Raw genomic sequence first — 25,154 nt, 5'->3', positions numbered from 1 at the left:
ATATTAATAAGGGGTACAACTACAATAGTAATGGGGTAATCACTAGTATTATAGGGACCCAGCAGTTTCGACCTTTGGCTCTAAAAAATATATACAAGAAACTACAGTCCGTTCTCTTTCTCTACCTTCTTACAAAATTTCAATCCGATGCTCAGAGAGAAAGTTATGACAATTTTCCCTAGGTCACCTGTTTGGAATGTAATTCAGGAGTCTACAAAAAGACTAACTTACTCAGATCATATCTCCGCAAATATAGTGCGAAAAGCTCTGAAATTCGAACCCAAGGTTCAGTGCGATTTCATCTCAAATGGTTTTGTTTTCACTTCTGAAATGTTGCAAGAAAAAAATTATAGTGAAAATGCCACGATGACCTATTTGGAGCAGTGAAACCCTAGAATCCAAAGCTCTGATACCAAATGTTATGAAACCAGCTCACAGAAAGATAGAAAAGATAGATCAATGCCTTAGAATTCAGCCTCTTCGAGGGGGCAACCTCCTTGACATTACATAAATGAACAATTCTTGGATGATTCAAATGAAAAAACCTCCTTTCTATATATAGGAGTCTAAGGGGTCACAATATAACCAAGTCGACCTGACAATAATAATATAAGGGCACAAAAATAACAATAGAGGAATTCTATGGGGCACAATAATAACAATATGGGGACAATAGGGGCACAACAATATTAATAAGGGATAAAAATACAATATTAATGGGGGCATCACTAGTATTATAGGGACCTAACATTCCTTTTCTTGTTTAAGTCATTTGTGCAAATTTTAATTATAACACTTAGAGCTAGTGTTGGATCTTTCATGCAAGGATAAGAGGAGTACTTACTACACATTTGAGGTAGGCCTCTTTTCTATATTTCAATTTCTCTAAGGAAAAAGTAAATCTTTTTGTTATCTATTGTTCTATATCAGACCACTAGATCTAGGGAGTTCATTTTTGTCCCCAGAAGTGAATTTTGCATATAACAATAATGATCCAAATTCCTTAGAGAAAAGGTACTTACTTTTCAAGTGAAGATAAAACCTTCAACTTGATCCTTTGTTGATGGTGATCAATGAAGATGTCTTGATGCTACTCAGATGATCTTCTTTAAGGATAAGGAGATCCTTGCTTCAATGAGGGGGAGATTTATTTAGAAGATAATGATTATGCCCTTAATCTTTCTTGTCTTGATCGAACACTCTAGAAACTCTTTGAAGTTTCCTTTGGTGATGATAGAGTGCGGATATCATAAATATTTCTAGGGTTTTTATTGCCTCTAAGATGATATGATCTTTGACCTAGAAATATTTCTCTTGGATGAATAAAATTCTAGTTGCCTTGATTTGTAGATCTATTAGCCTTGAGTAGAAATAAGGCTTTGGCCTTGATTATTTGATGATGATCCCAAGACTTATTTTGAAGTAGACTTTCTTCCTTGATATAACATTATGGTGGTTCCTTTGAAGATCTTGTCTTTCCTTCCATGCCTTCCTTGAAATTTGATCCTTGAGTTTCCCTTGATAAGATGCCCTTCCTTAACTGTCACCTTAGCTATGATACCATGTTGAGAAATCTAGGGCATCAATAGTTAGGTGTTTTCTCTTCAATTGGTAACTATGTGTGAGTGATTTTTACAAATTTAGATTAGGATCTTTTGTTATTAATGTTCTTCTTCATCAAACAACTACCAATGCATGAACATAAATAGACAAGAGACAACAAATGTAGGAAATGAGCCAAGGCCAAAACCTCTCACTCTTTGAGAGGAAAACCCACACAAATTCTTCTTATAGAGATTCAAATTGACGAATACCAAGACCAAGACCCTTGACCTATTAGCCACTCCAAGGCCAAGACACTAGTTCTCTTGACTGTCTTCTGCTCTTTTCTTCTTCTTGACTCCTCTTCCGCTTTGACCTTCTTAGCTCTGAGACATAGAATTAAAATGAACTGAGATCATCTCCTACCTGAGCATAGAAACAAACTGTAGACACACTTGAGATGGCACTGAAACACATCATTGTAATGTCACCAAAATGTGATCACTATAGCAGCACTGAAGCTGAGATAACAAAGAATCTGTAAGACTGAGATAGCACCAAATCACTGTAATATATTACTGAACTGTAGTTTCTTCATAACATCGAACTGTGGTCTATATAACCTTGTCCGAATTGTATTTTTCTGCTATAGAACTGAGACTCTCTCTCAAAAATTCGATCTTTTGGGGTATGTGCCTTGAGAAGTGGCAATGTCAAATTGAATGCCTCCCATCATTGTGCTCTGATCTAGTGGAGAGATAGAGCGTACTTCTCAAGGCCTTGGTAATTTGACAATGTTGATCATGATGGTGTTGTCATCACTGATGCTTATCAATATGAATCCTTTATTATAGAAGTTTTCAACTTGAGAATATACTGATAAGTCATTATGAATACCTCCCTAATTAAGAGTAAGTGTTGAAAGTGTAACTAGGTTTTGTCTTCATAGTTATCATTGTATCAATATGCAATTCAAGTAAAAAAAAATTATTATTTTTTATTATCAAGCATGTTCTTCATGCTTTGTTTTAGTCAAAATAAAATGTAAAATGGCATGTTCTTCATGACCCTTGTGAAAAAAAATAAATTTTGAATTTTGCAAGTGTCATTTATCCCTCCAAGTTGCCAAGTTGACCCTCTAGAAAGACAATTCAGCCTGCCCAAAGGATGTGTCTCTTCACATAAGAAAACTACTATATATTGACACCTATCCTCCAATATTTGGCATCAATTTAGGTCTCATCTATGGAAGAAAATTCAAATATATGGTATGAAGGGTTTAAGAATCATAATATATGAAATATAGGAAGGATCAAAAGATACATGTCTTTGTGACGATACAAACTTCCAGAAGTTATAATTTTCTGTGAATGCAAATTGTAGAAGGGACATTATCTCCGTGAGTGCGAGATACAAGAATATTTGTGAATGTGAATTGCAAAAGGAACATTATCTTTTTGAATGAGAGTTACAAGAGTATCTGTGAATGTGAATTGCATAATACACATTATCTCTGTAAATGTGAGTTATAAGTGACATACTATCCTATGAAATATAAATTAATCAAGACACTCTATCTATGTGACGTGGCATCGAAGGATAGACATATGATCAAATTTGTTGAGTCATTTGTGGAAAAAACATGGCAGAGTTTGGAGGGTTGACTTGGAACTTGGATCATTGGTTAGTTTGACTTGGATTTCTCTTGTTGACGAAGAATATACAAGGAAAGGATTGGCGAGTTTTCCCCTTGTGTGTTTTTCCCTAACCTTTGGCCTAACTTCTTGTGTCTCTTGTCTCTTGTGCACTATGATCTATATTTTCTTGCATTTGAATGGTAATTTATTGATGAATAATAAAGAAAAACTAAGAAGAACACTAAACATATTCACAAGTAATTATCATGACTATAAATTCAATCTTGCAACTTAATTTCAATAACAAAATGAGATAAATGCTAGAGAAACAAAAATGAAAAGAGTTTGACACTAGGATTGCTCCATCCCCTTCATATCCCAAACCAGAAATGAAAAGAAATAGCAATGGAATTCATTGACGGGCTACCCATGTTGAATGGGAAGGATAAAATCTCATGGTTGTATACTGACTCATTAAATATGCAAAATTCATGGGTGTAAGAAGTTCATATTCAGCAAAACAAATTGCTGAAATATTTTGAAAAAATATTTACAAATTGCATGGGTTTCCAAAGATCATTGTTAGTGATTGAGATGCCAAATTCAAGGGAAACTTCTGGAGGGATTTTTTCAAACAAATTGGGATATCCCTCAACATGAGCTTAGCCTACCACCCCCAAACAAATGAACAAAATGAAATTGTCAATAAATGTTTGCAAGCATATCTTCGTTGTTTTGTAATAGATAGGCATAAAAAATGGTCTAAATGGTTACATCTAGAACATTGTGTTGAGAAATTAGGGCAAAGAAATTAGGTTATTTCTCTTACTTATGATAACTGCTTGTGAATAATTTTTACTTATCTTGATTAATTTGTTCTTAACTTGATTAATATCGTGTTCCCTTCATAAAAAAACTACCAAAAAAATAAAGAACAATGAGACAAAGGACACACGATATAGACGATCATCCAGGTCCAAAACCTCTCCAAGAATTGAGAGTGAAACCCACATAATTCTTCTTCTTATAGAATCTTCAATTGACAAGTTCCAAGATCTAGAACCTTGACCAAAACCTCTCCAAGACCAAGTCACACTTCTTTCCTTGAAGACTTCTTCTTCCTTCTGGTCAAATACTACACAATATATTTCAGCTTCCTCTTCTATTTCAACCTCTTATTATAGGCCTGTAATTTTTGGCCTACCTATAATCACATAATTTTCACACATGTGGACTGATTAGGGCTGATTTGTTAGGCTAATCTTCTTCGCTTGGTTTGAACACTTCCTTTTGAGAACTCGTCTTGCAAGAATACTTCTTCCTTGGGTTATATCACAAATTTTCCAAGGTCTGCAATTTCTTATTGCAAAAAGCATAGATTCAGCCACACTTGTGAGATTAATTAACCCAAAAACAACAAAAGAAGACTTTGATCTTCTTCTCCTTCTCTTTGCTACTCCAAATGCTATCTTCCTTTATTATTTCACACTTATATTCTTGTCATGGATGCTTGATGGATTTATGTCCTTGATTGAGGCCAATTCCTCCTATCTATAGTCTTCTCCCCCATGCAAATAGGCCAACTTGACATCTTCCTTAGGTCAACATATCCTTTAGATAGGCTAACTGCTCCTTTGTGAGGGTTGACTTTTTTTTAGCACTTAGACAACATCTTAGAGGGTCTTTTGACTCAAATAATTTTATTTACAATATGTAACATGCCCAACAAGGGTTTTTCATACATGACAATGAATCCCTAAACTTGTAGACTTAATAGCAAGCCCTAGAAGCCTCAATGGGAGCTTAACCTAAAAATAAGTTCTCTTGATCATGAAACTCATGCCTCAAGATCAACAATAATAATTCATTTTTTCTCATTATATAAATTTCATAAAATCATGATTACATATGTCATTATGAAGACTGAACCTAGTTACATATTTCAACACTCCCTCTTAACTAGGGAGGTATTCATAATCTATACAAGGTACTTGGAGATTCTTAATATGAAAAATTCTCATAAGAAGAGTCAGATTGGTAACCCATCTATATAGCATCATATCATCCATCATTGTCACATAGAAAGGCCTTGACTAACAAATCTATCTCTCCAAAATATTAGAGCACAATGTTGGCGATACCAATGATTTATAGACACACTCATCATTGTCTCTCTTGGAACATACCCCATTCGGGTTATCTTAGAGTATGTTCCACTAGGAATATTCTTATCTTGGATTCCCAATCCTCAAAGAATATTGTTCCTTTACAATTATTCCTATCTTGGATGCCCTACCACATCCTCAAAGAGTATCAGATGCCAAAAGCTTACCCAATCTTCCATTCTTTCTTCCCAAGTGAAGACAAGAATGATGTGTCTATCTCTCCCTCTCAACTATGGAGGATATACCTATTCCAATGAAGGAATGTACCCAAGCTCCCTCTTAACCAGGGACTTTCTTCCAACAATCTTTCTAGGTGGAGATGATGGGACAATCAACTACTTGAATGGATCCTTCTTTCGATGCCATGAATTTTATCTTTTTGTTATGGAGCCTTCATCCTCTTGGGATCCCTTCATAGGGCATCAACCATCCATCATTTTCATTTATGAATCATTTTAGTCATGCCATCCTTTTAATCAAAAAGTGATCCACTAGTCCATATCTAGTTTTCCTTCATGCAACTACCTTTTCCACATCATTTAAGATATTTCATCCTTCCACATGAGTATCAGTTGTATATGACATCCACACCTTTCTTCGGTAGTCCTGTATTAGCCCATCGAGATATTGTTAAAAAATAAAAAATGAACATCGAATTAATATTACCTTTTTGATGGTCTTAAATAATGACATTTTCTTATTACCATATCAACATCCTACATACATATTGACACATCTCCAATATATACAATGTTAAGGGTCTCCTTATTTTCTAGACTGCATTAGAGTCTTCATACATTTTCCATGGATATACAGTCAATCCTTCTAGACATCGGATGTTGATTTCGTTTTCCATATGACCATAGTTGCATATTTCACAATCTCTCCTTATTCTCTTCACATATTGCATCCTAGGAACTTCCATCCATAGTTCCTTTATTTTTTCAATCACCTCATATTACATGTGAAGACTTATTATGTTGACTTCATCTAGTAAATATGTGAATCATGCCTTCATGTATCCTTCGAAAGGAGGATAAATTTTTCTTTTAATCATGCTCATGCGGTAGAGCATTTATCCATGCTATCTACAAATATATGACATGACTCAATTTTATCAAATACAAGCATACATACCTTATCTCTTTATTTTGGTCATCTAAACTTCCTTCAACAACTTCCTTGATTGAAATAACTTCAATCACCTAGACCTAATTTAATTCTTTTGACATCATACCATCATCCCATTAATCCCATACAAGGTGGAATTCTCAGCGAGACACTTGCTTCTTCCAGTAGGTGAACCTTCCAATGAAGATTCCAACGGAGGATTTTGATCATCCTCATCCAACAAATTTTCCTTTTGAATAATGTATGATGAACTCTAAACTACATGAATTTGTTCTTCCCATAAGTAATACTTATGCTTCTAATGAGGTTACCAAGAGTTACATCCTTCTATAGGTGACTGCCATAGAATTGTATTTTAGTTATCTTTTATGCTTCTTATGATGATGTCACGAGCTATTTCTTCAATCATATGCTTCTATGATGCAATCTCCTAACATGATGCATCCTATCATGCTTCTATTATTGCCACCATGATAGTTGTACTTTACAAAAGAAAACTTGAAACAAAAACTTGAAAATAACTAGGTGAAGAAGATTATCTCAATCATAGTAGATATCCCTTACTTCCTCCTTCCTAGATAATTTCTTCTTTTCAACGTCTTCTACTTCTTCAGTGATATAGCCTTCTTCCCTTCCTATTTTTTTGTTGTCCTTCTTGAGCTTTGCACAATCTCTCTTGTAGTACACATATTCATGAAAACCATAACATTGAACCTTCTACATGTTCTTTTTCTTTTGATATCTTCATCTTGTAGAGTTCTTTCCTTAACGAGATCACTTCTCTTGCAGTGCTTACGAAGAACAATTCTATAGTTTTATCATATATTTCTTTTGATGTTTCTAATTTTGATACATAGGGAATGAGGGGATCCTTTATGGATTATATGAGAATATTTTGAGCCCTTACTTCCCCTTTCATGTATTTTGCAAGTGTTTGAGCTTCTCTCTTTGGAGGTTTAGTGATAGAGCCCTTAACATGTTCCACAACTTCATTTTCTATGACGATCAAATCAATCCTCTTCTTCAATGCAATAAAGTCGGATGACCCAACCAAATTGTTTCTATCCATGAAAAAATAAAATTTGATAGATTTATATGTGGACATAAAGATACTTACTTGTGAAGATACTCCTTGATGAAAATTTACTCAATATGTTTCCTTATTGAGTTTTATTATGATATGGTAATAGAATATTTCTTCTTGAAGAAGATCTATTCTATAAAAAGTGATCCTTAACCCAAAGAAAGGGTGATCACCTTGAATCCTTGATGATGATGATAAATTCCTTGATCTTGTTTCCCTTGGATGAGTAGTCTTCAAGATGCTTCGATTTGTAGATATTTCTTTGAATAGAGAAGGGTATTTGAGGTCTCTTACTTCGAGGTGATGATTGAGATAGGTTCCCAAGAATGCTTTCAAGTGTAGAATCCTTCTTTGAACGAGCTAGGTTTTTGATATCTTCTTTGGTGACTTTCTTTAAGATGATGATGTGATCTTAGTCCTTGAATTTCTTTAGAGATAAGTAGTCCTTCTTGATGACTTGATGCCATTGATAATATTCTAGAAATTCGGTCCTTTATTGAGCTACCCTTCCTTTACTTGTCACCTTAGCTCTAATACCATGTTGAGAAATCTAGGGAAGTGAGATTAGGCGATTTCTTTTACTTATGATAACTACGTGTGAATACTTTTTACTTATCTTGATTAGTTTCTTCTTTATCTTGATTAATATTATGTTCCCTTCATCAAACAACTACCAAAAACATAAAGAACAATGAAACAAAGGACAAAAGATATATGCGATCAACTACGGACATAACCTCTCTAAGAATTGAGAGGAAAACCCACATAATTGTTCTTCTTATAAAGTCTTCAATTGACGAGTTCTAAGACCTAGAACCTTGGCCAAACCTCTCCAAGACCAAGTCACACATATGCCCTTTGTTGAAGAATCAACGAAAGTTAGGTGTAGTGCGATTCTTCTTCATCTTGATAACAATTTTTGGAGTCTTTTTACTTTTTCTTGTTAGGTTAATCTTCTTCTTCTTATTATTACTGCATGTGTGTGTACTTCATCAAATTTCTACCAAAAACATAAGAATAAGAACACAAGATGTTGGCTCTCTGCCAGGTCCAAAACTTCTCTTATCTTAAGAGGAAAACCCTTCAGTAAGTTTCTCTTATTGAAGCTTCTTATTGATCAATTCAAAACCCTAGACCCTTGACAAGAATATCTTCCAAGCACAAGTCAAGCACTTTCAAGATTACTTCTTCTTGAATCTCTTAGTCCTCCTCCTTCCAACACTTTGTATTTCTTCCTTCGACACTTCTTCCGGGAACTGTAGAGACCTTAGATTGTATACTCTAGAATGACCCTTGACCTTTCCTTCCTTTGCTTGTGATGGAGCCTTTATAACTTAAGGATATTACCTTGTTGCCTCCCAACCAAGCCATATTCTCTTTCACAAATATTACAAACTTAGAGCAACAGTAATGCAACCCTAGTTCTTCGCATGTGTGAGGGAATACCCTCACAAGAACTATGCTAAACTTATCCTTCTCCCTTCACTTGTATAGCCTTCTTCCATGCTTAAGTGAGAGGCCTTATAGGCCTAATGATCTAGCCCAGCCAACGAGAATATATGACTGTGATAGAGGGTTGCTATGACTGCAGAGAAACCCTCTCCTTCTTCCAAAATGTGACTATGTTTTAGCCCTAGAACAAACTTCTAATGCTCGGTCTTTTCTTTCTCCTTCTTCGCTGCACTAGAGGCTCCTTTCCTTTGCTCTTTTCCACCCTTTTCTGGTCCCTTCACTTCACTGATTTCAGAGAGGATTTATTGAAATTATGATGGAGTGGAAAACCTCTATATATAGAGGACTATCCCTCCTTTTAGGCCGCCTTGAAGGCCGACTAGCTATTTGTAGGCCGACTTTCGGTCTTTGCTTTGGATAGCTTCTTTTGATGGTGCCACATGCTTAGAGGGATATTCTTTGACTCTTATACACACATATACATGGTGAAACATGCCCTTAAGGTCTTCAACATTTTATTTTGACTATTTGACTCACATATATCACTTTAACATGTGCTAGACCTATTTCAATGCGTAAGAAACTCATTGACATATATTAGAAAAATAATATTTCTTTTCTTGAATAAATACAAATATCAAAAGTACATTTATGAAGACCGAACCTAGTTATATTTCCTTCAACACCCTTGAAGACTTCTTCTTCCTTCTTGTCAAAATGACTGTTACACAATAGATTCTAACTTCCTCTTCTATTTCGACCTCTTATTATAGGCCTGTTATTTTCGTCCTACCTGTAATCACATAATTTTGACACGTGTGGATTGATTGGGGCTGATTTGTTAGGTTCCTCTTCTTCGCTTGGCTTGGGCACTTCCTTTTGAGAACTCGACTTGCAAGAATACTTCTTCCTTGGGATATATCACAACTTTTTCAAGGTATGCAATTTTTTACTGCAGAAACCCTAGTTGCAGTCGCACTTGTGAGATTACTTGACCCAAAAACAACACAAGAAGTCTTCGATCTTCTTCTCCTTCTCTGCGCTACTCAAGATGTTATCTTCCCTTACTATTCACACTTCTATTCTTATCGTGGATGCTTGATGGATTTCTATCATTGAGTGAGGCTATGCCCTCCTATATATATTATTCCCCCCCATGCAAATAGGCTGACTTGACATCTTCCTTAGGCCGATATATCCTTTAGATAGGCTAACTGCTCCTTTGTGAGGGCCTTCTTGGAGGGTCTTTTGACTCTATATTTGACTTAAATAATTTTCTTTACAATATGCAACATGCCCAAGAAGGGTCTTTCATACATGACAATGACTCCCTAGACTTGTAGACTTAATGACAAGCCCTAGAAGCTCTCAATGGGAGCTTAACCTAAAAATAAATTCTCTTGAGCATAAAACCCATGGCTCAAGATCAACAATAATGATTTATTTTTTCTCATTACATCAAATACATAAAATCATGATTTCATATGTATTATGAAGATCGAACCTAGTTACATATTTCAACGCAATGGTGGTACAAATCCACTTATCACATTTCAGTAAAAATGACACCATTCCAAGCTCTCTACAGTTATGAACCTCATAAATTGAAGGAGTTAGCAATAAATGATATAAAAATTCCAACAGTAAAACATCAACTAGAGGAGAACCAAAAAGTCATTCAAACACTAAAAGAGAACCTAAATATTGCAAGGAACCGTATCAAATAAGTTTTTACCAATATAGATCAAAATTAGAATTTAGCAAAGGAGATTGGGTATATATCAAGCTCCAACCTTACAAACAATTATCATTAAAACAAGAAGGAAAAAACAAGGTATCTCCTAAGTTCTATGGACCATATCAAATCATCAAGAAAATCAATCAAGTAACTTATGGTTTGAAATTACTTGAAACAAGCCACATCCATAACATTTTCCATGTTTCTTGTTTAAAAAATATGTTGGGAAAATATAAAAAAACACAAACAACACTTCCTATATTGAATAATGAAGGAGAAGTTGTAGTAGAACTGGAATCTATCATTGCCACAAGAGAAAATCGATTACATTATTGAGTAATTAAAGAATATCTCATCAAGTGGAAGAGCCTAACAAAAAAATATATTTTTTAAGAAGCAAAATATTTTTGTCAGCGTCCCTTGTTACTTAAGTTTAAGAATAAAAAATTTCATGGAAGAAATACAATATTATTTATAAAAAATAAATGTTAATTACTTATAATTAATTTTAAAAAAAAGACACAATCAAGAGATCATAACCCCTCATGTAAACTCATCGAAGGTATATTTAAACAAAAAATCATCATTATAAATATCATCATTCTATTTATTTATATTTATATATATATATATATATATATATAACAACCTAATGTCTTTGTAACATCTATGTAGATGTATATACACTAATCCCTCTCTATATTCAAACATTTGATTTTCAAAGAGGAAACATGTATTCTTAAACTATTAAGCCTTTTCAAACTCGATAAAAATAAATGAATAATATAGTAACATGTAGTGTAATATATTATCATCAAATTTAAGATTAAAACTAGGTTCCATCAAATTTTTTTTGTGTATAATTATGATTCACAAACGGGAATAATTAATGCAAACAACTAAAATAGATGATAATATTAAATTTATTTATAAAGTTAAATTAAAATCACTTTCTCAATGACAAATGCACCTTTTATGTTGTGACAACTTAAATGTTGCTTGTCTTGCTTAAGCATTTTTTCCGAAGGCACCTCTCATAATGACAATTGCATGTTATATAGGCCCTTATAGACAGGTTGACATTTCTGTTTTGGGCATTCAATTGCCACGTCATACTAACATGATGTATTCAATTGCCACGTCATACTAACATGATGTATTAATCATTTTTGCATGTACCAACTTTAACAAATTAGAGTGTATTTTAATGCAAAGCACAACATTTCCTGTTATGTTGGAATGATATGCGTTTTGGTTGCCACAAACTCTTTATAGTTGTTTGGGGTTGAATCCCCACTACTTGAACTTGTACACCTTATGTAAAAGTATTTAACTATAAAGTAGAGATATAGAGATGAATGTATAGGAAATGACTTTATAGAAGAGGAAAATATACTTTTCAACCATATATTTAGATTTTTTTGGCACATTTTAAATGACAATTGTTTGTCTCTCTTTGTTGCTTTAGTTAATCCCCATGGCATGATTTTTATTTTTTTTGGCACATTTTAAATGACAATTGTTTGTCTCTCTTTGTTGCTTTAGTTAATCCCTATTGCATGATTTTTTAGGACCTTTGCAATGTCATTAGCTTTTTTTTGCATTTCATTGCAATGTCACAACTTAATGATGTTTGACTAATTTTCATGTTCATCTTAGTTTTCAAATTTTTTTATTTTGGTTGTTTTCTTCTTCTTCGTGATAGTTTGGAGGTGAATCGCTCTAACAATTTAGAATAGCCATTTGCATAAAACTATTTTTAATTCTAATTTAAATTTGTGTAGATGAATACTTGGGAATCACTTAATAAAGAAAATACACATTTTTATCTTTAAATTAGATAGATTCTTTGGCACCTCCTTGGCACCCCCTTAAATGATAAGAATCCACCTATGTTGTAAATGTTTTGTTTGTTTTCTCTAAATAATATTAGTATTTCTCATGTATTTTTTCTAATATTGGCTCATGTAATAACCATTGCACAATTTTGTAATAGGATCCTTGTAGACAAATTATCATTCCTCTGAGCATTTTATTGCAATGTCACATATTGATACCATATTATCCATGTTATATACAATTAGAGCAATATTATCCATGTTATATACAATTAGAGTAGACCTAATTGTTAAGAACATGTGTTTCTTCATAAGAGGTCACATGTTTGCATCTAAATAGGGGAAGAGTATGTACACCTCCATAGGCTTAGCAATCAAATTATTGTGCAGAGATGGGCCTCTTATCCAACAAACAAGGAGGTCTCATACACCAATTTGGTATCTTGGTTGGCCACGGCCTTAAAAATAAATTATCATTTTTATTATTATTTAACATTTTTAATTACTTGAAATATACTAGTTTCAAATTAAATTGTTGCAACTTGAATTTGAGCCATGTCCATAAAATTATTCATAGATTAGAAAAAGATAAAAGGTAAACATAATTTTCTAGGACCTCATCTTAAGCAACATGGTAGATTTGTATCATTTTACGGATACCTTTTAACAATTTGGGATGTATTTTAAAGCAACTTTCATCTTAATTTCCAAAAATTTACCTTCTTGATATCATTTTTAGTTAAATGGTAGAAGTTGAGATCGTTGCATAAATTTGTTTTAATTTAATGTAAAAGTATAAAATGAATATATTAAAATAATTTTAGTTAGAACCTGAACTTCCATAAAAGTATTTTAATTATAAAGTGAAAGTATAAAATGAATATTTAGGTAATCATTTCATTGCGCCACCAAAATGTCTTGTTTGAACAATAAAGACATTACATATTTTGGGACCTTCCTAATTGAAGGTTGGGTGTATTATGTCGAGAAATCAAAGTTCTTAAAGATAAGGGTTGATTTTTCAGTCATGATAATTACTTGTGAATGTTTTGTTGGCTTTATTAATTTTTTATGTTCTTCTTTCTCATCAAGCAATTACGAAAAGTAAAAACCATGAAGATTACAAAAAGACAAAAGAACAAAAAGATGTAGGCTCTCCACGCCAGGCCAAAAGCCCACAAGGAGGAAAACCCAAACAAAATATCTTCTTATAGAATCTTATCAAAGTAAGATATCCAAGACTCAAGACCAAGACCAAAATTGTCACGGAGTCCCAAGTCATCCCTGCTCCAAGTTAGCTTCATAAAAAAAAGTCAACAAAAGTCAACGCTGGTCAATTCTATGAATTTTGATCCATCCCTGAAAATTCGATCTCCCTGAAATCTCGGGCCCTATAACAACTTTGAAAAACTGCAAAGTATATTTGCATGTGTTGACAAATTGGGGGAAAAACAAGTATTTCTTCTTCTTTAGACTTTGTTCTCTTTCTCTCCTTTTTCTCGCTGGAATTCTCTTTTTCTTGGTATAGAAATCAGAGTGGTAAATTGGTACTTCAATGAGGTCGAGCAACTCTCTATATATACATATCTAGGAGGTCGAATGCGTGCATTTTTGGGCCGACTTGGTCTTGTGGAGGACAATTTAACTCTTTTTCACTCAAATAAAATTCCTTTTCTTTTCTATTACAAAAGTTCAAATGAGACTTGACTTGAATAATTTTCTTTTGGCTCAAATAACCCTAGAAGCATGAAAAGCATGCTTTTACTAGAAAATAATAATAATAAAATTATTTTCTTTTTTCTTTCCTTTTTTTTGTTTTTACATGAAATACATATTGATACAAGTACAAATTATGAAGACCAAACTTATTTACACTTCCAACACATTCCACATTTTAGTGGCTCTTAATTACATATGAGCATTGATGATTAACAATAGTATATCATAAATTAAATTGTACAAGGTAAACAACAAAATACCTAAAAACATAAATTGTAAAAAGGTGAAACTCATCGTCATTACTCAACAAAATCAATACTTTCCATAGGTATTATGATATATCTCACTAAAACTATAACATTAGCCTAATGACTAGTGCATTAAAGAGTCCAATTTTTAAAAATGTGTCAATACCTTTAGCCTACTCTATCAAACAAATTTTATGCCAACATATATCCAACCAATGGTGTCCACAACATTAGAAGCTTACAAAAACTCATGAAATATTAGATTAATTTCTTTGTCTTTTGGATAGGTTTTATTTGCCACTTTCAAATTTTGGATTGGATGCTTCTAATCAAATTGTATGTTGTTGTACATGTTCCAATATTTTTCACCCTTGATCTTTATAAACATCTCTTTATATTTTACTATTTACCTTTTTGATGCAGTAAGAAATCATGTTTCTCTATCCCCATAATAACTTTAAGACCCTTCTTGTTGGTTTTTTGAAATGTCCCTTTTTCTTTCCATATTCCATTCTTGTTGTTTGATGTGGAATACATTTAATGGTATTTCCATCTATTTTTTTTTCCTAATCCTTGAGATCAACCTCCTATCTATATTGACAATTATTAGTTTCTAAGATAACCGTAGGATAACTATTCTCTAAAGATACATATTATAACCTAAAACCTTTTGTAAATGTGTGTACATTTTAATTTTTTCATAGAAATTATGTCTACCATCATTAAAAATTTAACATAAAATTGACTTCTCGATGAAAGAGAAAGTAATGTGTCTTAATAGTATTGAGGAGTATCTTCAAAATTACCTCATATATTCCATGTGAAACACTAACCATTAAGAGGTGCAACTCATACAACAATAGAAAGCTAGTTCAAAACAAAGAACTTTAAAGATAAGAAAGAAAAATCCAAAAAGACTAAGGCTAATATTGCAAGAGAATCCTTGAGTTTCATGTTGTACCCATTGTAGGATTAGGATGTCAATGTTGAATAGAGTCCCCTCGATTGGGATACACTTCTTTTCTTGTGTCATGACATCGTCAACTCATATATTAAAGTTATCAAACAAATTTAAATCTATCACGCAATTCCTTATACTATCCTAGATCCATCTTAACTTAGGATCTATCAAACCTTGAGAGGGATCAAATCTCTCAAGGAACGAACCTATTTTTGAATGTAACACTTGAGTAAAAGTTTGCACCTCAAGAGATTTGATCCCTCTTGATGCTTGATAGATCCAAAGTCAAGATGGATCTAGGCTGGTTTCAGTTGTGCATGGTCCCACACAAATTTTGTTGAACATATGATTCATCTAATCATTTTAAATACGTCTAAGATTAATTTGATGAGTTCCTTCTCTTCTAGATCTCATGCACATTTGAACTATATTTGTATAAAATACATGAAATCTAGCGTATGGCTCCTCACACACATGACACATTTGAACTTGAGGTAATCAATAAATAATATCACAATTTTCGATGTGCAATATTCATATTAGCAAGAGTTATAGGTTAAGCTTGGGCATAGATATCTTTTATTCTTAATGTCTTTGAGAAGAATGGATATAGCATATCCCAAGGTATAAGAGATTTTCAAAAGGTGAGCAAGGGTTCAAAGATTAAGAAAGAACCTAGGGAATTTGCTTCTAGTGTTCAACTTCCCTTTATACAAGGGACTATTGACAAGATTGCTTGGGTTCTTAGGAAACACGATGTTGCTTCCACCTTTAGACCCTTGAACACAACTTGTAGCTACCTAAGATTAGTCAAAGACTTGGTTAATCCTAAAGACATGAAAGGTGTGTATTTGATCCCATGTTTCTAAGGGATTCCCTACATTGGAGAAACTGACCATTCCATTAATCAAAGAATTCAAGAGCACACGAATGACATAGAACACTGTAGTACTCACTCCTCAACTTTGCCTGAGCAAGATGAGAAGACAAAGCACCGCATCAGTATTGAGGATTCCCATGTCATTGCCAAGATTGATCATTTCCATCATTGTAAGTTTAGGGAGGCCATTGAGATTGAAAAAAGGTCTAAGTCGCTAAATAACAATGATGGTTGGAAAATAAGTTGTTGTTGGATCCCCTCTCTTTATTCCTAAATTTTCCTTTTCAATTTTTCTCCTTTTGTTCCTTCTTGATTTCCTTTTCTTTTTCTCACCTCCTCTCATTTTCTTTTCCCTTTTCCTTTTAACCTTAATAGTATTCGATTGGTCTTCTTCCTTCCTATTCATTTTTATTTTATTATATCTTTAATTATTCTATTAAAAATTATTTATATTATTAATAATCTAAAATTATGTTCCCCGGATGCGGGTGTCTTTGACGTATGAGCGGCAGGTGGCTCGTCACATGGGCAGCTGTCAGCCCGGACGAGCCACCATATATCAGCACGCCGAGGCATTTACTGTGACGGAGGGTGAAGCCATAGGGAGGTTCAGTTCGGCTCAAGCGCCATTCAATGCGGAAGGAGTTTTTCTTGGGATGTCAAGTCCGGTTCAGGCGCCATTCAATGCGCAGCATCGGACAAGGAATATGGAGATCCATAAGTTCGAACCCCATGCTGCATTCCAGCATTCTTCCAAGCGGCTTGAGCAAATTCTGGAAGAGACAGAACATACTCTGGCAAGGTGTAAGCTTTCTCCGAGGGAATTTGTTAAGGGAGGCAGTCGAAGGATGCCAATTGAGAGGCTCAGGATGAGCAGTCGACGCGGCGGTTCGAGGGGTCGCTCTGCTACTCAGAGGCCCGCCATTTCACCCTCCTCCTCTGTGGACATTCCTTCTGAGCAGAACAGAAGCCCGAGCAGAACAGTTGGCCGTAGAATTGAAAGAGATAGGGGAGAAATCCTGGATTGCGGTCACAGGGAGCATCCAGCCGTCAGATATCGCATCCCTTGCACGCTGGAGAATAATACGCTCATTGTTTCAGTCACTGTGGAGCATTGCAGCGACCTCCGGAGGCCAAGGGACGACCTGACAGTGCCAAGGGTGGATATGCAGGTCCCCAGAGTGGACATGAGGCGACCCACTCAAGCTGAAGAGGCCGGCCCCAGTGAACCGGCTCAGAGGATGATGCGCCCAGATGCGGAGGAAGACAAGAAGCTCAAGGGTTTAGCGACGGATGAGCCTTACCTTACTGATGAGGATTAGCTCAGAAGCCTCTCCGTTCTCACGGCCAGGAACGCTACTCTCGGTCCATCTCTTTCTATTTACTTTGTTTGTTTGTCTGTCATGGGGTCAATGTCCACCGCGAAGGTTTATGTGTCTACAATGTCAGTCTACGTGTCAACTATGTCAAGTTATGGGTCCATCGTGTCAAGTTATATGTCCGCTGTGTTGGCTCAAAAGCCTGTTGTGTCGATTACATGCTGGTTATGTCGGAAGGAAGAAACTGGTCCCTTTTTGCCTGTTGCTCTGAATGGCTAATCATGGGAAAATCTCTTCGGAGATGCGAGGCCACGGCCCTTTTGTAAAATTGGATGTAATTTTGGTTTTTTGTAATATAAATTAGTGCAGTCTTACGGAGAAAAAAAAATAATCTAAAATTATGTTTTCGCCTTTTATATTAGTTATAATTTATATTACTTTTATATTAGCACATTATTTGTTAATAATTCTTTTGTTATAACTATCATAATTATAATTATTTCATTATAAATTTAATTAAAAAAAATTATAATCATTTAATACTATTAATTATTTAGTTTTGTGTTTTCTCCCTTGTAATATTATAACTTTTTAGTAATTTTATTTAGAACTTTTATTTTTTAATTTATTTATTTTTAAATAGTATTATTTTATTATTGTTATTAATCTTAAAAAATTTATTATATAGTTTTTTATAGATTTTTTTTTCCCATATATATATATATATATATATTTCATGATTCCTCTTTATTTTATCTTTTATTCGTCGACTTATAAGTAGTTTATTTTATTCCAATTAGTTTAATTTTAGAGATTTTTTTTTTCTTTTTTATTTTTTATTCAACTCCGACTTTTTCATTTTTATTTTATTGTTTCTCTCTGAACGTTCAATTTCGAATATTATTAAAAATAAAAAATAAAATAAAATGAAAAACAAATATAAGTAAATAAAATTTCACAGTTAAGATTTAGCTATTGCATCTCTACTATTTATTAGTTCTTTGGTTCAAGTTATCCATTTATGCCCTAATGATGAACTACGCTAAGTGGTTCGAAATGCATCAATGATAAATTTGATATAGGATTTCTCTGGAAAGTATTTTTATAAATCATGAATCATAGAAGCCTGCATTCTGAGATGCTCTTTGTTGTTCAGCTTTTCGTTTCCTTTGCTTTTCATGTTTTTTAATTGTCATTTCCTCTGTATTTTTTTTTTTTGTAGATTTCCTATTCATTGTGCATTTTCTTATATTCTTGCTCGTGAAACTCTTTAGTTTTCAATTATTGTGTCTTTCTTTGTCGATACGCTTTTGATATTCTCTTTGATATGCTCTTTGTCTTACAAAATTTTCTTTCATTTGTTCTTGTTGTTGTTCACTTGTCATTTGTTGTGATTGTCTTTGTTGATTTGGTTTTTGTTTCTCTCTTTATTGTTGACACTCCTCAATTGTCACTTCTCGTACCTTTCTCTGATGAGTTTCTCTTTGTTATTCATTTCTATTTAAGATGGATCTAGGCTTTTTTTTATTCATTTCTATTTAAGATGGATCTAGGCTGAAGATCACTGTAACACATATATCAATACATGTAATCAATAATTACTTTGTGCATATATTGAAATCAATGCACATTATTAATTTAATTACTTTGAAAACAATGCACATCATCCATCTATTTATATTAGATGATAAATTAACATCTACGGTGAAATAAATGCATCTAGTGAAAACAATCAAATAAGATTAGAAATCAACATCTATACTGAAATCAATGCATAGACAGTTGTTATTTCTTTTGTCTTTCTTTGTTGACTTACTCTTTGTTATTCATTTCTATTTAAGATGGATCTAGACTCTTCGCTGTACATTTCTATTTAATATGGATCCAGGCTAATAATTAATGTAACTCGTAAATCAATGCACGTAATCAATAATTACTTTGTGCATACATTGAAATCAATGCACACTATTAATATTATTCTTTTGAAAGCAGTGCACATCATCCATCTAGTTACATTAAAATAGAATTTAACTTTTGTATTGAAATCAATGCATCTAGTGCAAATAATCAGATATAATTAGAAATCAACATCTACATTGAAGTCAATGCATCAAGTGCAATCAATCAAATACAACTAGAAATTAAAATCACAATGAAATCAATACATCTATTTCAGTAAAAAAACAAAATATTAATGCCAAAGTAATCTCAATTTGAGTTAGGACTTTATATATATCTTTACTCTTTTTATTTAGTGAAATTTCAATAATTTTTAGTATCTTATTTTTTACCTAGTTGAGATTTTGATGGTTTCTAAATCTAACTTATTTTATCTTTTGTAACCGCCTTACTTCCTCTCCCTCTATGGTTAATAATGCTCAATAGTATATAATATTAAACAAAATATTAAATAATATTATAGGATATTTTATTTTATGTTTAATCTAATATAATAATATATAATTCTCATGATTAATTAATATTTAATATTATATTATATTATATTATATTAAATCTAATATTATGTTAAAACACTCTCTATATATCTATATATTTGTTTTCTCTCTTAGCAAGGGGGTGAGAGTGAGGGTCAATATAATAATATTCATAGGTCCATAGAGATTGCAACAATATTTTTCATCTTCATAACACTGGTAGGAAATTGAATGTGGGTGGAGAAATAACAATCATTCCACTCAAGAACTCGAAATAACGACAATTAGCTAATATATATTATAATATAGTAAACATAATATTATATTAATAACTTAATATATTAAACATACTCTTATATTAATTTAGAATTATAAATCCTAATAATATTAATACAATAATATTAAACTCGAAATAACGACAATTAGCTAATATATATTATAATATATTAAACATACTATTATATTAATTTAGAGTTATAAGGCATTTACATCGACAAGCTAGAAGGTTTTTTAGAGGAAGCAGGATGTGCTAGCACGATCTTAGTTGGGATAGTCATCATCCTTCTTCTCTACACTGACGATATTGTTCTTCTTGCAATGTGCCCATCTGATCTTGATAAGCAACTTATACTTCTTAAGGATTTCTGCTCTACCATGGGTATGATTGTTAACACTGACAAAACAAAAGTTATGATTATCAAATCCAAGGACACTTACGCTAATTTTATGTATGACAATAGTAACTTGGAGGAAGTGCCTTCCTACAAGTACCTAGGAATTGATATTCATCACAAGCTCAACTGGAATTATAGCATTGAGAAAAGGATTAATGGGGGATGGAAAGCTTATTTTGGTCTTGAAAATAATTGTAAAACGACAAACCTCATAATGTGGGATAGAAAGAAGTTTCTCTTTGAAACTTTAGTCACTCCGGTTATCTTATATGGATGTGAGGTTTGGGGTTGTAGCATCTCTAGAGAATCCTAGAGAAAGATTGAGCAAATCTAGAAGCGTTCTATAACACATAACCTCAAAATTAAAAGCAACACACCCTATCTTATTCTCCTTATAGAAGTGGGTCTTTCCCCTATCGAGAGCCTAGCTATGACTAGGCTTCTGTTGTACAAGCACAAACTCAATAACATAGGAGACCATAGACTTCCTAAGGTAGCTTTAAATTCCAGCCAAAACCACCTAGGGCTCAAACGAGGTTGGTATAAAGACACCAGGGCTTGGTTAAACCATTGGGAGATCGACGAGAATGTTGCATTGCAAAACATTAATAACATTAAAAATATTGTTACTTCTAAGTTCAAAGAAAAAATGTGGTGTGAGAAAGATTTAGCAGCTAAAAGAAAATTAAGATATTATAAGGAGGTCATCAACCCCACCCTAGAAGATCAAAAGTATCTCTTTGTTTTATCTAGCTCAAAGAAGAAAATTAATATAGCCAAGATTAGAACGAACTCTAATGAGCTCCATAGTGAAACGAGTCGTTGGGCAGTTTCTAAAACACAATGGATGGAAAGGTTCTGCCATCTCTGTAAGAATACAAACATCGAGGATGAAAATCACTTCCTCTTAGAGTGCCCCGCGTACAACCACATTAGATCTCAGTTTCAAAATCTTTGTTGCAACACTGAACTTCCTAGCCTTTTACATTGTCAAAATTACAGTGAGCTCGGGAGGCTTCTCTCCAAGCTTTTTGAGCATAGGAATAAAATCTTAAATCAAACTAAATAATTTGTTTCATTAGGTCCAATAGACCAAAGTTTAGTCTCAATGGACGTTAACCACCATCATCATCATTATCAACAATAATATTAAATATTAAACTTAAACTTTTAATATTGATATTAAATCTAATATTATATTAAAGTTTAACTCTAATACATTAATATATTTTACAATATATTAAACCTAATATTATATTAAAGCTCCAACCTAGCCCATTAATATATATTGGGTTTAGTATATTATAAGATAATGAAACTAACTTAATCTAGCCATACAAATTTAATGGACATTTATTGCACCGTGTATAATTTACATATTTATTTATTTTTGGTTGGTAATATTTTTAGACAAGTCCAATTTATTTTTTAGTAACAGCTTTAGACGAACTACTTCCACCTAATCACCTAATAACACTAAATGAAACTCACTCTTTATTTATTTTTGGTTGGTAATTTTTTTTAGACAAGTCCAATTTATTTTTAGTAACAACTTTAGACAAACTACTCTTACCTAATCACCTAATCAACACTACATGAAACTCACTCTAATCCGGATCAAAAAAATTGATCCGCACCTCATAACAAAGAGCCAAAATATTGGGAGCAGAGTTCAACCATTTGGGCTACTTCTTTACACAATGTAGATTTAATATGTGATGGTCATAAGAAAAGGCATGGCAGGTCCTAAATGTGTCAAGAGGCTTTGGCCACGTACCATATTTTTTTCAGATATGGTATAAAATTACTGGCCATGGTAATGTGGCCATGTCCTTTTATTTCCATTGCCAATGCATCCACCTGACTACGCTTATTTATGTGTAACAGGGTTATCTGAATGCTAAATTATTTAAATAAACTATGGGATAGATGGTAGCTCTGAATGCCAAATCTTTCCATGCATTTCAGTTGCGCCGAAGTCTGAAAACTGTCACTTTATAAAATTTGCAGTGGAAATGATAATAGGATCATAACAAAGTATAATATATGGTGCACTGATATTTGGAAAAGCCATCTAATATTTCCTTTTGATGCTTGCAGTTAAAAACTTTGTTAATATCTTTTTCTTCTTCCGAACTCATGCCATTTGTCTCAAAGTTTTATATAAATTTTATGGGTTGCAAAGACATGTTCTGGCGGTATGAGACTAATTTGCCTTTATATGGTCTCTAATTTTCAACTAATTTCACCAGGTTCTATTGCAAAAACTTCGTTTCATGTATTTTGACTTTATATGGTTATGTTGAACAGATGTTGAATTTGATTACTTCGTCTAGTCATCGATCTAGTCAAGGAAATGGATCATAAGTTCAGTGATATTCATCTCTATCTGGCATGTGTACAGAGAACACAATTCAGTGGTGGATGGTTTGTGCAAGTAGGCTATCCAAGGTTAGATTGACATGATGGAGATGGCCGGAAGGATTAAAAATGAGGTTCAACCCTAAGTGGAAAGACCTATCCTTAAGTTTATGAATTCCTTTACCATGATGGTCAATCAGGGTACATGTTTTAATGTCCTTGGGAAACTTTATGATGGTTGTTAGATTGCTTTTGTGAACAAATATATTGTATTCTATAGGGAGTTCATGTTTTTTGTTTTTGTTTTTATTCTTATATAAGGTTATAAGTAATGCAATTTTTTAAGATGATAATGATAGATGATAGGTTTTGGTAATTGATGTTTCTTTCAACATGTATTTTAAAGGATGATGGTAGAAGATAGGTTTTGATAATAGACATTTCTAACAATGTTACTTTTATAATAGGTGTCATTGACATTTCTAACAATGTTACTTCTATAATAGGTGTCATTGTATTTTGTAGCTATGGTCGGTCTTCATAATTCATATTTTAGCCCCTAATGTATTTATAATAAATATAAGGTAGTTTCTTCATGCTATTGTCAAAAGAGAAAAATATATGACATGTTCTTCATGTCGGTTTTAAAAAGAAAAAAATTGAATTTGAAAAAATAATTTTTTGACTCCAAAGAAGCCAAATTGGCCTTCCTCCTAGTCAAGTCGGCCCAAGTGAAGAGGCACCCATTCGGCATTACAATATGACTATATATAGAAGCATTTTGTCCTCCTCTCAAGTAAGCAATTTGAACTTTTTGAGGCAAACAAGAAGGGAAAATCTAAGGCTTACACAAGGACAAATATGAGACTCATTCAATGGTGAATCTGTGGCTTAATACTGGCCAAATTTCTAAGATAATACAGACCGAATTTATAAGATGATATAGACCAAATTTCTAAGATGGTGCATACCAAATTTTTGAGATGGTGTAGACCAAGTTTTTGAGGTGGTGCAGGATTGAATTTATGAGAAAGTGCAGGACTTAACTATTGAGATGTATTAGTGCAACTGGGTTGAGTTTTTTTCCCTAGTAGACATAGCCAAACCAAAACCAAGTTTAGTGGGCAGGCTTATGACTTGACTAGGAGGCAGTTGGACCAACTTTGATCAAAGTTTATTTCGTTGGCTAGTTTGACCTTGTGGTTGTCTAAATGATCTAGGTTTGTCTCTTGTTGAACTAAATAATTTCTCTAAGGAAAAGGTTGTTGGGCTTTTCCCTCGTGTGGGTTTTCCCAGGGTAAATGCTTGTGTTCTTGATTTGGCAGTCTCTATGATTTTAATGTTTATTGTTGAAGGTCTTTCATGTAATTGCTTAATTATTAATGTGAATATGAAATAATCTTATATGAATGTAATTAGAATTAATTACTGGTAGAAGACCTACAAAAAATCAACTTGTGCAAGGTTGCACTTTTTGAATGTATCTTTTTCTCTTCTTGAAATATGAAGTTACACTTTTTCTTCGAAGAAAAAGTATATACTAAAATCAATGTATAACCGTGAAAAGAAGATATTCTTTCACACAATATATGTACAACATTGCAACAAAAAATATCATGTTAATTTATGGTTGTAAATCAATAAAGTTTAGTGATAAACTATTATTGTTTCTAATGATAAACATCAAGATGAAGCCAAATGATATTATGCTAGTGTCTATTAATATTGCCCCTATCAATGAATGAATGTATGGCCGTAAACTCCTTGTTAATTCATGCATATTTATCTCCTCAATCTCATGAAGTATTTCCACGAGGAAGAATATAAATTAATAGAGGAAAATGGGTAGAGTCATGAAGGTAAATTTGATAAAAACCATCTAATCATGAGGAGTCAACCATTTCACCCTTGAAAAAGAAATTCTAGATTTAATATGTTGTAATGTCAAGACCCACTTATTCAACTTATGT

This window comes from Pinus tabuliformis, chromosome 4_2, assembly GCF_031772625.1.
Source record: "Pinus tabuliformis cultivar Carrire ecotype Pingquan chromosome 4_2, CPIR1, whole genome shotgun sequence".
NCBI classification, from domain to species: Eukaryota; Viridiplantae; Streptophyta; class Pinopsida; order Pinales; family Pinaceae; genus Pinus; species Pinus tabuliformis.
The sequence above is the reverse complement of the archived record's forward strand: the minus strand, read 5'-3'. Positions refer to the sequence as shown.